Source organism: Lissotriton helveticus, chromosome 7 (assembly GCF_964261635.1).
Source record: "Lissotriton helveticus chromosome 7, aLisHel1.1, whole genome shotgun sequence".
Taxonomy (NCBI): domain Eukaryota; kingdom Metazoa; phylum Chordata; class Amphibia; order Caudata; family Salamandridae; genus Lissotriton; species Lissotriton helveticus.
Genome location: NC_136068.1, coordinates 1,932,245,285 through 1,932,261,317, shown reverse-complemented (window position 1 = coordinate 1,932,261,317; position 16,033 = coordinate 1,932,245,285).

Here is a 16,033-nt window from a genome sequence, read left to right as displayed (position 1 = left end):
CTGGTTGTCTCCTTAAAGAGCAGAAGGAATCTATTACAAAGCGGGTCCTACCGGCCCTTAAGATCTACGACGTTAAAATCTCCACAGCCATTTTATATGGCGCGGATTTGTGGGGCCACATGGACTTGCTTAACCTGTTCAAAACTCAATGTAGATTCCTTCGAAATCTGGTGGGCCTCCCACAGTCCACACCCCTGGTCCCCCTCTGTCTGGACCTTGGTTCCCCAGCTATTAATGAGATGGCAAGATTTAGGTTAGTGGCATTGTGGAGGCGGATATGGACATCCCCAGATTTATCCCTTTTTGCAAAAGAATTGACCGAAGTGAGGTCTATTAGGGGCTCAGGGAAAATACCCTGGTTTTATGCTGTTAAATCAACCCTTAAAGATATGGGCTTAGAACAACTTTGGACATCCCCGCAATCTAATGCTTTCCCATCTAAAGATGAGTTCAAATCATTATACTGGGCAACATCTCGCTTAAAAAGAGTCTTGCTTTCTAACAAAAACGGCCTTACAGGCAGGTTTTTAACACTCAAACTTGACCTACTAAGAGAGCCATATTGGGATGTTATATCCCGACCATTAGACAAGAAGTTGTATCATCAATTTAGAGTGGGCGCATTGCCCTTAAACACCTTCCTAAATAAATGGTCCACAGGGATATCGCCCTACTGTACATGTTGCCCAGGTCATATTGAATCTGAAGGTCACTTCCTTTTTGCCTGCCCAAGGTATTGTGCACCTCGAAAGAAATGGTTAAAACCTTTGTTCCAAAAACTTCCATTCAAAACAGCAATGGAGGCCATACGGGTGCTTAGGACTAACACCTCAGAACTTTTTGTGGTAACTTTGGCAAAGTATCTGGGATGGGCTTGGCTCCTAAGACTAAAAACCAGCATGACTTAGTTCCAAGTACATGGGTGATTTGCAAAGGGCCACAAACTGTTTGATTATGTATCTGATAACCATTTCACGACTTTTGTTCCACCATTTGCATCCCTTGCTTCTCTATCCTTGCTGCAACAATAAGGATTTGTCCACGATGATTTTGAACTGTAACTTTTGAAATGTAATATTGATTCTTAATGTACTGTTACTTATTTTTATACAAAATCATTCAGGTTTCTCTGTTTAGGTCTTTTTTAATTCATTAATTGTAGTTTAATCCGGTTTTATTAATTCGTTATGAAATGTCTCTTACTTGTATATATATTTTTTTTTTTCCATGGTGTTTGTGTTCCAATTTCTTTAATAGTATTATATTTGTATCTTTTATGATTTGTCAAATCGAAATAAAGACTTTAAAACCTGAAACCTGACAGCTCAAAAACATTTTATGATAAATATTCATACTTTTCAGGGTTTAACACAAGTAATCCAGAAACATTTTATTTCAAATTGACGAATAAGACAGGTATGAAGACCATGCTTACAAACACAAAATTGATATATTCCGATTCATTCTTTGAACAAATGAATACATTTGGGTTTGATTTCTGGAACAATAATATTGAAGCAAAAACTGTTTGGGGTACAAGAGATTGGCAAGTACAAGGTATAGAATCATTGTTTAGAGCCTGCATGATCCCAGAACAAATTATATTCTTGAATGACACTATTCAACAAACTACCTGTCTTGGCTTAGCAAAAATCAAAGATTTGAACAAACCGTCTATTCCAAAGCCAACAGTGAACAGTAATAGCTCTATAGATGATGAGATAGACGTAAACCATATATTAAACCAAAACAGAACACATCCTGAATGGAATAAATGGTTGATCTGGCCCACAGATACAAATAACTGTCAAGACAGATTCCTGAACAAAAAACAGGGGTTCACATTGACTAGGCCAGACCCTAGATATTCTCAAAGACAACATCCAGGGATAGTAACCACCTACAGCGTGGGCAAGCTCTGCCTTCAATGGCTACAAACGTCCACACTGGCTGAAATTAAGCAACACCTAACTTTACTTACAGAAGGTGCTGACTTGCGTGATTTCATATTGGGACCACGCAAACAGCGTCAAAAACGTTTCATAGCGGCCTCTATATATGCAGCTTATAACGAAGTTTGGAAAGTAACTCAAATTGAGACAGCAGAAAAAATACGGAAAATTGACCGTATTAATTTAGAAAAATCACTTTCTGTGGTGGACAATGGGTTAATGACTCTGTCCTCCAGAATATATTCTCTGGACAGCATTGTGTCTTCAGCAATCGATATAATATCGCAAGACTTACTGATGTTACAACACGGTCAGTCCCAATTGCGTTCTATTGTACAGCTTGGCTGGACGTTACAAAATCTGCGTTCTGGCTATGTGCCTTGGCGTTTAATCAACACAACGTCATTATTTGATATCTTTAACCTTACTGATAAACAAATCAGTTTGGCGCAGAAGGGTGCTGACTATACAATTCTGAGCATTGAAAAACTTGAGAGATTACCATTGACAATGTCAGAACGACCTGTCATTGAATGGATAATACATGGAATAATAAATATTCCGATAACTACTTTCCAGTTTCAATTCTGCCAAAAATATATACAGGCAGGCCAGTATGAAAGGTTGGGTAAAGGATACATTAAGTCAATATGGAACTTGCCCTATACACACGAATGTGTCAGTAATAAAGGCCAGAAAGTGTTTCTCAGTTGGAATAATTGTGCAAGATCACTAAGTGGTACACTTCTGTGTCAGGGTATTAACTTGCATGGAGCCTGTGAAGGGACTTCAAATAACCTTTCATGTTATCAGCTAGGCACACCTGCAACACGAATAGAACCATTCTTTAGGAGACTCTCGAACGGGAGTTACATTCTAATAGTAGATCGCAGATGTTGTAGTTTGCTGCCCGGAAAACCTTATCTCATAACCGTGACTAGGAAGGTCATGTGCTGTGAACGAGTTTTGTTCCCGAACGATTCTCCAGACAGGGAGGCACGGTTATGGCCCGATTTGAAAATTGCTTCTATTCGAATAGATACTTTAAGCAGAATGAAGACTGTGCTCCTACAGACGCCGACCAGGCTCACATCATCAAAAGAAACGTATGATCTCCAAGTTGCAAGGACAACAGAAGAGATTCATTCATTATTATCAACTAATTCCCCCATACATTTCGCAGAAATACTGAACGAAATCTTAAATATTTCTGATACCACTGGTGTCTCCAGTGTATTTAAAGCAGTGTTTTCGGGTGCTTTAACTCCATTCAAAGCCATCCTGGGTATTTTTCCAGACTTTGTCCATTCCATTTTTGGCGGACTTCCACTCCTTTTGGGACTAGTAGCGGGTATTCTATTTTTGATCCTGTTATTTCGCTATGGCAAACCATGTCACAGACAAAACACCTGCGACAAGAGAAGAAATGATCCTAGCCATTGGCTACCGGGACCGGGTAACTAAAATCCTTGGACTATCCCGGCTTAGAGACCTGAACATGACTTGGTCTCTTTCATTTAGACCAATGTGGCAAAGTTGTGTTATGCCTGTATTAAAGTGCTTGCTATGCGGCGAAGAATGCGTGTTGGACACCTGTCTGGCACTACAATCGGATGTGCCAATGGACGCAGATACCTTGTTGGGTCCGGTAACGGCTCATGCATTGTGCTGTCCCCAGCGGCTACCAATCCTGATGACGGCATTCGTGGAGACTTCACCACTACGATTGAGGGGTAGTGAAGTACAAGATGAAAGCAGCATCGATCAGGTACGACCTTCAGTCAGCTATGCTGATCAAAACATCAATGGAGGCAATCATGCTCAGGCTCATGATTGCATGGTAACAACCTTTTCCGAATTAGTGGAACTTACGCAAGAAGCTGTTGACAGTTTTTTCAACAGTCTAAATGATATGATGTTTTCACCAGAACAGCAGGAATAACTTTGAGCAGACTAGCACTCGGAGTTCCCTACATGCTGAATTTGGCCTTCAACTTTTAAAAAGCGATATGGAAAAAAAAATTTCTCATCATTTTTTCAGACTGCAAGAACCTTTTTCCCCAATTTCAAAATATTTACGATTTTTTGGGACACTTATCTTCTGCTTAAAGTAGACATCATTCTTAGAGAACTAAATTTCTATTTTAGGTAGTCACGAGACATTCGCTATTCCTCTAGCACTATTATACATAACTTTATGATTGTGATGAAATGGTCTCGCACTTTTTTTCTGTATTAAGAGCCATTTCATGTGTAGTTTTCGCATTTATTCATGCTGATTTTTAAAAAATATGCGTTATGTGTTTAGCATTATTAGACTGCTTGTGCATATAGTACATGTGATAGTACATGTGATTGTGTTTCGTATATTTCGTAGTTCCAATATTTCAGGATACATATGAATGTATTTTGGGGTGGTACGGTATACACAAACGCTACTGGTTTCACTATGCCTAGATTTGTAAATATGGACATAGTCTACGTGGAGTGGGTGTGATGTATTCCTATAGGTACTGTATCGATTCCCCTATTCCTGACCCTGGTCTGGGTAATAATTAACTAGCAGCCATCCAACGGTGCAAAAACCGTTATCTGATTAAGCCACACCACGGCACAGAAGAGCATTATCTGATTAGGTCATAACGCATGCCATCTAATGAGACAAGCGATATTCCTCCAGCCCCTGATAAGGCATACGGAGTTCTCAAAACAAATCAAACCTACAGCGACCTGGGAAATTCCCATAACCATTGTTTTGATTTCATCGAGAACTTCAGCAAAAGAATGTGCGAACGAGCCCGTTCATATGACATCATTATTGACGTATATATGTCCATCCTTACGTCAATCTCGGCACCTTTCAGGTATAAATATTACCGACATTGCCTTAAGCAAACACATGCGGTGGTGACGAGATCGGAGCAGCGAGACGTGCTGAGGAGCCCAGCAGAGAGCGAAGCCCAAAGACGCTGCCCCGCCTTCCTGACGCGATGAGAACGAGACGCTGCCTTTCTCCTGCTGAGAAATCCAGCTCCGGCGCTTCCAAGCAGCCCTCGCAGGCAGCTGGAATATCAAGACCAGGGATAAGAGATACCAGCCCTCCATCATTCTAGATCTCAGGTACAGAACTGAATAACCCCTTGCAGAGAATTCTCGAGTCAGTCCCTTGGCAAAACAAACTTAACTTAAACTGCTACTTATCTACTCCCGCCCACGTATTAGGCTTAGGTCAGGTACACTGGGGTAGGCGTGGTTAGAAGCACCAGTTGAGTACGATTAGTCAAATGTATATATGTATGTATCTATTTTATCCATTTTAAAGTATCATATGGCTCAGAAACCATATCAATGCTTTTACAGTATTATTTTATAATTCTGTCTTTGCTGTATGCACTTTACTTAACTACAAGTATTGCAATAATAGCGATTCATTTCTCTTGTATGAGAAAAGAGACTGATCAATAAATAACATCTTTTATTGAACACGCCCGTCTCTTCCTTTCTCTACAATCTGGTGAAACTAAGAATGCACTGAACTGACTGAGTAAAATAAGTTGTCTATTGTTTTCACACGACTCTAGAGATACACTCTTGATTAGGGGAGAGCAAAGTTGTCATGTTCTATGGTTGTCAGAAACTAAATCCCTTCTTGTCTATCCAGGGAGGTTAAAATCCTCCTTGCCTATTCGAGAAAGTTTCTAGTGAACTCTGAGCTAGCTGGCACAAACACAAAACTTTAAGTCTAATATCGTCGGTAGAAGACCTAGTTAACCTCTGCCCTAGGTCTATACTATTGAAGATATTATTCCAATGCGCAGAGCCTATTGGGATAATAGGAACTACACTACAAGACGTGCGTGCCTAGTGTGTAGTGGGCCCTGGGGGGCATTACTTTTGGGGCATTTATTCATTAACATGTTTATGTCTTATATGTAGCCTTGAAGCCAAACAAAGTGTCTACATTGTAAATAAACCAAATATACATAGCTTCATGTTGTTAAATCACTCAAAAAACTAACATATTTATGTTTGTTGTAGGGAAAATGGGCAAATAAAATGCCGCAAAATTGCCGCTAAATTTCCATATTTGTGCCGCTAAATTTGCTAATCTATGCCGCTATATCCTGGGGGGTCTGCCTTATACACTACCCCCTTCATGACCTTCACCCTTCCTGGACCCTACACTCTAACACTACACTTCACGAGCCCCCACACCACTACCTTAAACCCTAAAACACTACTCCTTGCATGACCCTTACCTTTACCCCAGTCTGCTTCCTACACTACAACACTACCCTGCACGACACCCCAACACTATCCTAATCCCTAAAATACTATCCTACACAAACACCACATCACTATTCCCCAACACAACACTTCACGACCCCCGACACTACCCTTAACTCAAATACACTACTCTACACTACTCAAACACAACCCAATAACCTAAAAAACCACCCCTGCACGACCCAAAAAAACTACACTTACCTCTCTCTCTCCTCCATGGTTCCTCTCTTCTCCGGCTTCCAGCGACGTCAGATCTGCACTTCGTTGTTTGCAAACAGAAGCGCCTTCCAGACAACGATGTGGATAGCGCATACCATGACAACGCATGTATTGTAACAACGCTTGCAATGTAACAACTTGCGTACTTATGGTGCGTGTTGTAACATCGTAAGTGTAGTAAAGTTTGCGAAGTAATGATATGCGCACTAGGAGCTGCATACTAAATGTTGTTTACCAGTCAGAGTACTCCATTTTATTTAATGGAGCGCTGAACATTCCAATGTTTTATTATAGCCTTATTGCTCTACTCCGCCCATTAAAGGCCCACTCCAGTGTTAAAGGCCCAAGCCGAAGGCAAGGGCCTTTAAAAAGGGAGCAGGTCTTTAATGGCTGGTATAGCCCTGCTACAGCAGGTTGTAAGGCTATGTTGGACTTGGCCCTCTTGGCAGGGTCATCCCTGAACTTTTTGCCTTCCTCCAATATTCTCTCTGACCTGTTTTTGTTGGTTTAATGACTCTGGACACTTTACCACTGCTGACTAGTGCTAAAGTGCATATGCTCTCCCTACTGTAAATTGCAACATGTGATTGGTTTCCATAATTGGCTTATTTGGTTAACTGTCAGTCCCCAGTAAAGTGCACCTGGAGGGCCAGGGCTTGTAAATACAAATGCTGCTGGTGGGCTTGCAGCACTGGTTGTGCCACCCACAGAAGCGGCCTAGTAAAATGTATCTAAGGTCTGCCATTGCAGAACCTGCGTGCAGTCTGGTACTGGCATGCTAACTGCGCAAGTACACCTATTCGCCAGTCCCTAAACCTTCCCTTAACTTCATATTAGTCACCCCAATGGTAGGCCCTAGGGCAGGGTGCATTGTAAGCATAAGGTAGGACATGCCCTGATGTGTGTGGCATGTCCTAATAGTGAATTACGGCCAATTTCGTTTTTCACTATTGTAAGGCTACCTGTTCTCATAGGCCAGAATGGGCTGCTGGAATTATTACACTCTATAATCCCAGCAGGCTCAGGGAACATGGTAGAAAGTCAAGTTTAGTATGCCTGAACTCAGAATAATAAAATACTTCTTTTAGTAACGTTTATTTTAATATCCTGTGTTTGCAAATGCTACTTTTAGAAAGTTAGCATTTGCTTGCCTAACCATTTCAGCCCGCCTCTGCTCTTATGTGTATCTGCTGTCTGGGTTCTGTGAGTGACAGGGCTAGGGATGACAGGGGGTGAATGGAGGGATTACACCAGGATGGGTGGGGGGAGTGCCCCTTGACTCTGGATAGGGCTGTGCTCTGCCACCACAATGCTGGCTCTGCCCCCTGGGGAGCGACTGATGACTCTGCCCTCCACCTGGCCCAGGAAGAGGGAAGACTGTCAACAGAGTGCTCCTGACTGTACCTGTCATCACAATGCTGGCTCCACCTCCTGCGGAGCGTCTGATGTCCCTGCCCTGCACACTGAAAGGAGAAACCAGAGACTGAAAAACAAAGTGCTCAGAGACTGACTGGATTAGGCAAAGGCCCCCCTGGCCTGCAGGAACAAAAGAAATGTCCTATAAAAGTAGGAGCCCTGCTCCTAAGAAATCAGATCCTGTTATTGCCAAGAAGAAACTCTGCCTGAAGAGAAGGACCTGGGAAAGTTGCAAGGAGGACTACTGTCTCTAATCCTGAGAGACTGGCCTGTGGTGGGTGCCTTGCTGCACGAAGGAGAGGAGACAAAGACTGAGAAAGACTTTATTTTATTCAACTGGTGCATTCTTCTAAAAAGATCTCCAAGGGCTTGCTTGTGAACTCGCCCCATGAACTGCGCCCCAGGAACATTGGGCGCTACCCCCCTGAAGAAGGAACTGCTGTGTGTGCTGCTTGTCCCTGCAGCGCTGATCGAGGAGACTGAGAGCGTGGTGCACCCTCGCCGCGCTCCCCGTGATTCAGTGTACCCGTGTCCCCCGAGCACCGTGACTTTGGCCTGAGCGCGCTGCAAAAACAAAGTAAAGACCAGCCCGCCGCTGGCCCGAGCACCGTGACTGCACCCGCACCGAGCCCTAGCTCGCAAAGTGAAGGAGGACCCGTCCGGTCCAAGCACCGAGATCTACTGAGCCCCGCGCCGTAGATCACAAAGCAAAGACGGACTGTCGCCCTGCATCACCTCCCGCTGATCAACGTCCTGCCTGAAGCGTCCGCCGCTGTGAAGTGCACAGCTGCGACCCGCACTGCGGCTGGGTCCGTCCCGCACTTGGGGATCGTACTGCCGCTTGTCCCGCACTCTGAAAGCCTATGCCCCCACCTGGTCCAAGAAACGTGAACCCGTGGCCCCCAAGCTGCAGGAACGCACCGTAAAGACTGGTGGCCCCCGGACTCGTCCCTCCGAGGAAGAGGCCCTGTTCACAGCATATCGCCGCTGGGAGTATCTCCAGCCACTGCCCCCTCTTCAGGACGCGGACTCTGCTTATGAGCCTGTGTCCCCCCGAGCACCGCCAACCAAAGGAAAAGTGATCCCGGGGCCCCCACGCTGCAACGTGGGACGTCAGCCTAGCATCGTCCGCATCGCACCCGCACATCAAGGAAAAGGTATTGTGCGCTGCGCGTCCAAGATAGACTGTGCGCGGCGTACGGCTGCATTGCTAAGGCCTGTACGCCTCGCCTTTGGCATTGAGACTGTGCACCTCGCATTTGACACCAGCCCGGTACGCAGTGCACCCTTGCTTTGAAGAGGGCCGTACCCGGAGTACAGTACGCTCCGTACCACGAGATGCGTGAGCATCGGTAGGGCCTTTGACCTCGCATAGAACGAAGCGCACAGAAGCGCTAGTAAGCACCATACCTTAGAGGAAATTGCCTAAAAGAACTGAATTTTGCCTATAAAGAATTGTGGTCTATTTTAAACGTTACTGAGACACATCCAAAAGTCTAATGACTGTATTTTTGAAGCCTGCTTGAAAGTTATATATAAAGGATATATATATTTTTACAAACCTACAGTGGGGGGGATGCTTCAAATGCTTAACCGTATGTACTCCAGAGATCAGCCTTGACTGCTTGTGCCACACTATCTAGAGGGTGAGCAGGGGTTATTTCCTGAGAGTAATCCTTTGCCCTGACTTAGAGGAGGGATGTATGACGTTACGACGCATACTTTTACAACGCCTATCTTTACAACGCAATTTTTACAACGCAGGATCCATTACAACGAATGTCTTTACAACGCATGTTTTTACATCGCAGATGCCTTTACAACGCATGCCATTACAACATAAGTATAGGTAAGTATATAATATTTTTTTTAATGTAATTAATTAAAATTAATATATTTTTATTTAATTTATTTTTAATTTTACTTTAATTTTCTTTTCGTTTTTAAATATATATATATATTTTTTATAATAATTTTGTTGTTTTAAAATAATGGGTGTAATAGTAGGGTAAGTGCTGGATAGTGTAGGGGTAAAAATTACTATTCTAACTCTAGGGGGGTGAAATAGTAGGGTAAGTGCTGGATAGTGTAGGGGTAAAAATTACTATTCTAACTCCAGGGGGGTGAAATAGTAGGGTAAGTGCTGGATAGTGTAGGGGTAAACATTTTAATTAATAATAAAATTACTTACTTTTTTTTAATAGATGATATTTTATTTCTAAATATATTAATTAATTAATATATATATATTTTTTTAAATAATTAAGTAACATTTTTAATATAATTATATACTTACCAATACTTACGTTGTAATGGCATGCGTTGTAAAGGCATCTGCGATGTAAAAACATGCGTTGTAAAGACATTCGTTGTAATGGATCCTGCGTTGTAAAAGTTGCGTTGTAAAGGTTGTATACCTTAGAGGAGAGGGTCCCTGCTTGTCGCAAGTACATACCTGCGCCAACCAGAGACCCCCAATTCTAACAGGCTATTAGGAATCCCCTCGGGCTCCCTCCGTGAGGCCTTGGTTCAGAGCTGTTGCTGTGAAAGACAAACCCTGTCATGTGGGAGCTCGGGGCATTAACAGCCATTAGAAGCCCAGCGCCTCTCATGGCCTTCAATGGAGCGCTGAACATTCCAATGTTTTATTATAGCCTTATAGCTCTACTCCGCCCCATTAAAGGCCCACTCCAGTGTTAAAGGCCCAAGCCGAAGGTAAGGGCTTTTAAAAAGGGAGCAGGTCTTTAATGGCTGGTATAGCCCTGCTACAGCAGGTTGTAAGGCTATTAGGAATCCCCTCGGGCTCCGTGAGGCCTTGGTTCAGAGCTGCTGCTGTGAAAGACAAACCCTGTCATGTGGGAGCTCGGGGCATTAACAGCCATTAGAAGCCCAGCGCCTCTCATGGCCTTCAATGGAGGGCTCAACATTCCAATGTTTTATTATAGCCTTCTTGCTCTACTCCGCCCATTAAAGGCCCACTCCAGTGTTAAAGGCCCAAGCCGAAGGTAAGGGCCTTTAAAAAGGGAGCAGGTCTTTAATGGCTGGTATAGCCCTGCTACAGCAGGTTGTGAGGCTATTAGGAATCCCCTCGGGCTCCCTCCGTGAGGCCTTGGTTCAGAGCTGCTGCTGTGAAAGACAAACCCTGTCATCAGGGCACAAGTCGTAAAAAAATAAGTGGGGGGACGCCGTCCACCCGCGTGGTACCCCGACTCGAGCCCTGCCTGTCATGTGGGAGCTCCGGGCTTCTAACAGCCATTAGAAGCCCAGCGCCTCTCTTGGCCTTCGATGGAGGGCTCAACATTCCAATGTGTAATCAGCAATAAACAGCCCCCCCCCTTCCAGACTTTGCTCTTGATTTCAGACAGACGGGTCCTATCACGGATCTCTCTTCAGGGTTCGTAGAAAAGCAGACGGTGAAATCTCAGGGCAGCAAACATGTACATACATGTGTGCAGGTGTCAGTCTGATTCCAGGTGCCACAATTGAACTCCGTCTACTGACACTAAGTGAACACAGAGCCCTCAAGGCGCTGTGACCCTCCAGTCTCTGCACGGACCGGCATGCACTGCTCGACTTCCACTCCCGGCTCCCCCCACTTGAGCACCGTGTGATCCTCCGCACATCGGAGGCCTTCGTGCATCTTTTCCATTAAACAAGCAGTTTGAGAGCGCCTCGAAGTCCTGGGGACAACCTGCTGATGGATGAAATAACATGGTTTCACTTTCATCCTCATCTCGGCTCTTTAAAGGAGCACCATGAGGCTTCAGTGCCTCGAGGCGGCGCCGCCAGGGATTGGTGGACGTTTCATGGTTTAACCTCTGACCTTTCGGAGGTGGAATCGTTCGCTTCATTCAGACACTAACACGTGCAGGTGTTTATTTTTGAAGTCTTTCTGTTTTCCGGACAGTTGTTGCCCGAGTTACATCTGCTGACCCCCCCCTGGGGAAGGGTTTATGACGTGCACTCCCCCCCCCCCCCCCCGTGCAGTGTCTATGACGTGCACTGCCTCCCCCTGGTGCAGTGTCTATGACGTATGAGGTGCAGTGTCTATGACGTGCCCCGACCCGCGCAGGATCACACGCCGTGTCCGTGGCACCGAGCACAGCGCCCAGAGAGCCTGAGAGGAGCTCAGGGGCAGCCGTGGACACGGAGGGCAGAAAGAACAGACAGCGCCCAGAGGCGAGGACGGCGGTGCCCTCTGCTCCTGGAAACAGCTCTCGGAGGAAGCAGAGAACCAGCTGTGCCACAAGGTACAAGGGGAATGGGGACTTCCGTCTCATGGCACAGCGCCCAGAGGCGAGGCCTGGCACAGCGGCCAGAGGCGAGGCCTGGTACAGCGCCCAGAGGCGAGTCGCGCTAGGGTGACCAACCGTCCGTAAATTTCACGGACAGTCCATAAATTGGACCTCACGTCCGTTGTCCGTGAGGATCCTTTTAACGGACGCCGTTTGTCCGTAATTCTGGCCATCACAGGGAGCAGCACTGCTCCCCTGCGAGAAGCCTCGAGCCCCTTGATGCTGGCGCCTCGCACTCCTCCTCGGAGCGCTAGAGCAGCGCCACCCGCCCATTGTCTGGGGCTGATGATTGCCACATACAGAATGACAATGGGCGAGTCTGAAGTGTTACCACATGCGGTGGCCTCCTCCTGCCTCGGTCCAGGGCAGCGCCTTTTGTTAGATGGATGGAGTGTGCAAACAAGCACAGGCTGCTACAGAATCCAGTACATTCAAAGAAGCTGGTAACACAAGTTGAGAAGAAGGGGCCCGGGCTAGAGTTCTTTCAGTCTCATCATTTCAGCAAAGTGCAGTTTCAATATTATATTGAAGAAAGCCATGATTGCTGCATTTTTATTGTATGCATCTAACAACCACTGACAAAGCCAATACTTCTGGCTTGTTGTAGGTGTAACGTTACTTGTGTTATATATCTGGATACAATGACAGAAGAGGCAAAATACCAGTCCGGTGGCACACTATGCTAAGCACAGATTTTTAGATCAGTTGTTTTAAGCCCCGCCCTTAATTACATCAAACACCCCCTTTTGAGAGACGCCGCCCCCCCCCCCCCTTTTTTCATCCCGCTTAAAGCCCTGGAAACAACACCATATCACAGTCGCCTCAAGTCCATGCACTGTACATCATGCATGACTCATGCATTCCACTTTTTCAGATTGCCTATGTGCAGGGGCATAGTAAACCCTCCGCCACCCACCCCTTGCTTTAGGAACTTCAGCAGGGGTGACATTTTTGATGGGCCTCTTCTGTCTGGAACTCTGCAGATGAAGGCTCAGCTCATAATTAATATGAAACGGTTGGCGAGTGAGTAAGTGAAGGGATGGATGGATGGATTGGTGAATGGATGATTGAAAAGGTGAATAGATGGATAATGGGCCAAAGGATGGATGGATGGATGAGTGAAAGGGTGGATGATCAGTGAGTGAATGGGTGGATGGATGAGAGAAAGGATGGATGAGTGATAGGGTAAATGGATGGATTCACGAGTGGATGAGTAGATGGATATGTGGTTGGATGGATGGAAGGAAGGATGGCTAAGTGAAAGGGTCGATGGAGAGAGAAAGGGATCAAGGGTGGATGACTGAAAAGGTGAATGAGTGAAAGGATGAGTGACTGTATGGATGAGTAAGTGAAAGGATAGCTGGATGTGTGAAAGGGTAAATGGCTGGATTGAAGAGTGAATGGATTAGTGTACGGATGGATAGGGTGAAAAGGTGGAGGGATGGATGAATGAAATGATGGCTGAAAGGATGCACAATGGATAGATTTGCAAATGGATGAATATGTTTGGATATAAATGGTATTACTTATATACTATTGCGCGACCTCCTTTGATGTGTCTGTAAAACCTACCTTTTGTCCCAAAGATTTGTCCTGAATTTTGACCTCCTGTCCTGAATTTTTCTCCGGAATTTTGACCCTTTGTCCTGAATTTTTACACTCACCGTCCTGAATTTGCACCCATGACAGTTGGTCACCCTAGAGGCGAGGCCAGGAACAGGGGAGGGTACATCACACAGCGCCCAGAGGCGAGGCAAGGAACAGGGGAGGAGGTACATCACACAGCGCCCAGAGGCGAGGCCTGGTACAGTGCCCAGAGGCGAGGCCTGGTTCTGCGTCCAGAGGCGAGGCCTGGTACAGGAGAGGAGGAGGGTACATCACACAGCGCCCAGAGGCAAGGCATGGCACCGGGGAGGAGAGTACACCACACAGCGGCCAGAGGCAAGGCCTGGTACAGGGGAGGAGGGTACATCACACAGCGCCCAGAGGCGAGGCCTAGCACAGGGGAGGAGGGTACATCACACAGCACCCAGAGGCGAGGCCTGGCACAGGGGAGGGGGGTACATCACACAGCGCCCAGAGGCGAGGCCCGGAACAGGGGAGGGGGTACATCACACAGCGCCCAGATGCGAGGCCTGGCTTAGGGGAGGGGGGGTACATCACACAGCACCCAGAGGCGAGGCCTGGAACAGGAGAGGAGGAGGGTACATCACACAGCGCCCAGAGGCGAGGCCTGGTACAGGGGAGGAGGGTACATCACACAGCGCCCAGAGGAGAGGCCTGGCACAGGGCAGGGGGGTACATCACACAGCGCCCAGAGGCGAGGCCTGGCACAGGGGAGGAGGGTACATCACACAGCGCCCAGAGGCGAGGCCTGGCACAGAAGAGGGGGTATATCACACAGCGCCCAGAGGCGAGACCTGGCACAGGGGAGGGGGGTACATCACATAGCGCCCAGAGGCGAGGCCTGGCACAGGGGAGGGGGGTACATCACACAGCGCCCAGAGGCGAGGCCAGGAACAGGGGAGTGGGTACATCACACAGCGCCCAGAGGCGAGGCCTGGTACAGGGGAGGAGGGTACATCACACAGCGCCCAGAGACAAGGCCTGGCACAGGAGAGGGGGTATATCACACAGCGCCCAGAGGCGAGGCAGGGCACAGGGGAGGTGGTACATCACACAGCGCCCAGAGGCGAGGCCTGGCACAGGGGAGGAGGGTACATCACACAGCGCCCAGAGGCGAGGCCTGGCACAGGGGAGGAGGGTACATCACACAGAAGCCAGAGGCGAGGCCTGGCACAGAAGAAGGGTGTACATCACACAGCGCCCAGAGGGGAGGCAGGGCACAGGGGAGGAGGGTACATCACACAGCGCCCAGAGGCGAGGCCTGGCACAGGGGAGGGGGGTACATCACACAGCGCCCAGAGGCGAGGCCTGGCACAGGGGAGGGGGTACATCACACAGCTCCCAGAGGCGAGGCCTGGCACAGGGGAGGGGGGTACATCACACAGCGCCCAGAGGCGAGGCCTGGCTCATGGGAGGGGATACATCACACAGCGCCCAGAGGTGAGGCCTGGCACAGGGGAGGGGGGTACATCACACAGCGCCCAGAGGCGAGGCCTGGCTCAGGGGAGGAGGGTACATCACACAGCACCCAGAGGCGAGGCCTGGCACAGGGGAGGGGGTACATCACACAGCACCCAGAGGCGAGGCCTGGCACAGAAGAGGGGGTATATCACACAGCGCCCAGAGGCGAGACCTGGCACAGGGGAGGGGGGTACATCACACAGCGCTTAGAGGCGAGGCCTGGCACAGGGGAGGAGGGTACATCACACAGCACCCAGAGGCGAGGCCTGGCACAGGGGAGGGAGGTACATCACACAGCGCCCAGTGGCGAGGCCTGGCACAGGGGAGGAGGGTACATCACACAGTGCCCAGAGACGAGGCCTGGCACAGGGGAGGAGGGTGCATCACACAGTGCCCAGAGGCGAGGCCTGGCACAGGGGAGGGGGGTACATCACACAGCGCCCAGAGGCGAGGCCTGGCTCAGGGGAGGAGGGTACATCACACAGCACCCAGAGGCGAGGCCTGGCACAGGGGAGGGGGTACATCACACAGCACCCAGAGGCGAGGCCTGGCACAGGGGAGGAGGGTACATCACACAGTGCCCAGAGGCGAGGCCTGGCACAGGGGAGGAGGGTGCATCACACAGTGCCCAGAGGCGAGGCCTGGCACAGGGGAGGGGGGTACATCACACAGCGCCCAGAGGCGAGGCCTGGCTCAGGGGAGGAGGGTACATCACACAGCACCCAGAGGCGAGGCCTGGCACAGGGGAGGGGGTACATCACACAGCACCCAGAGGCG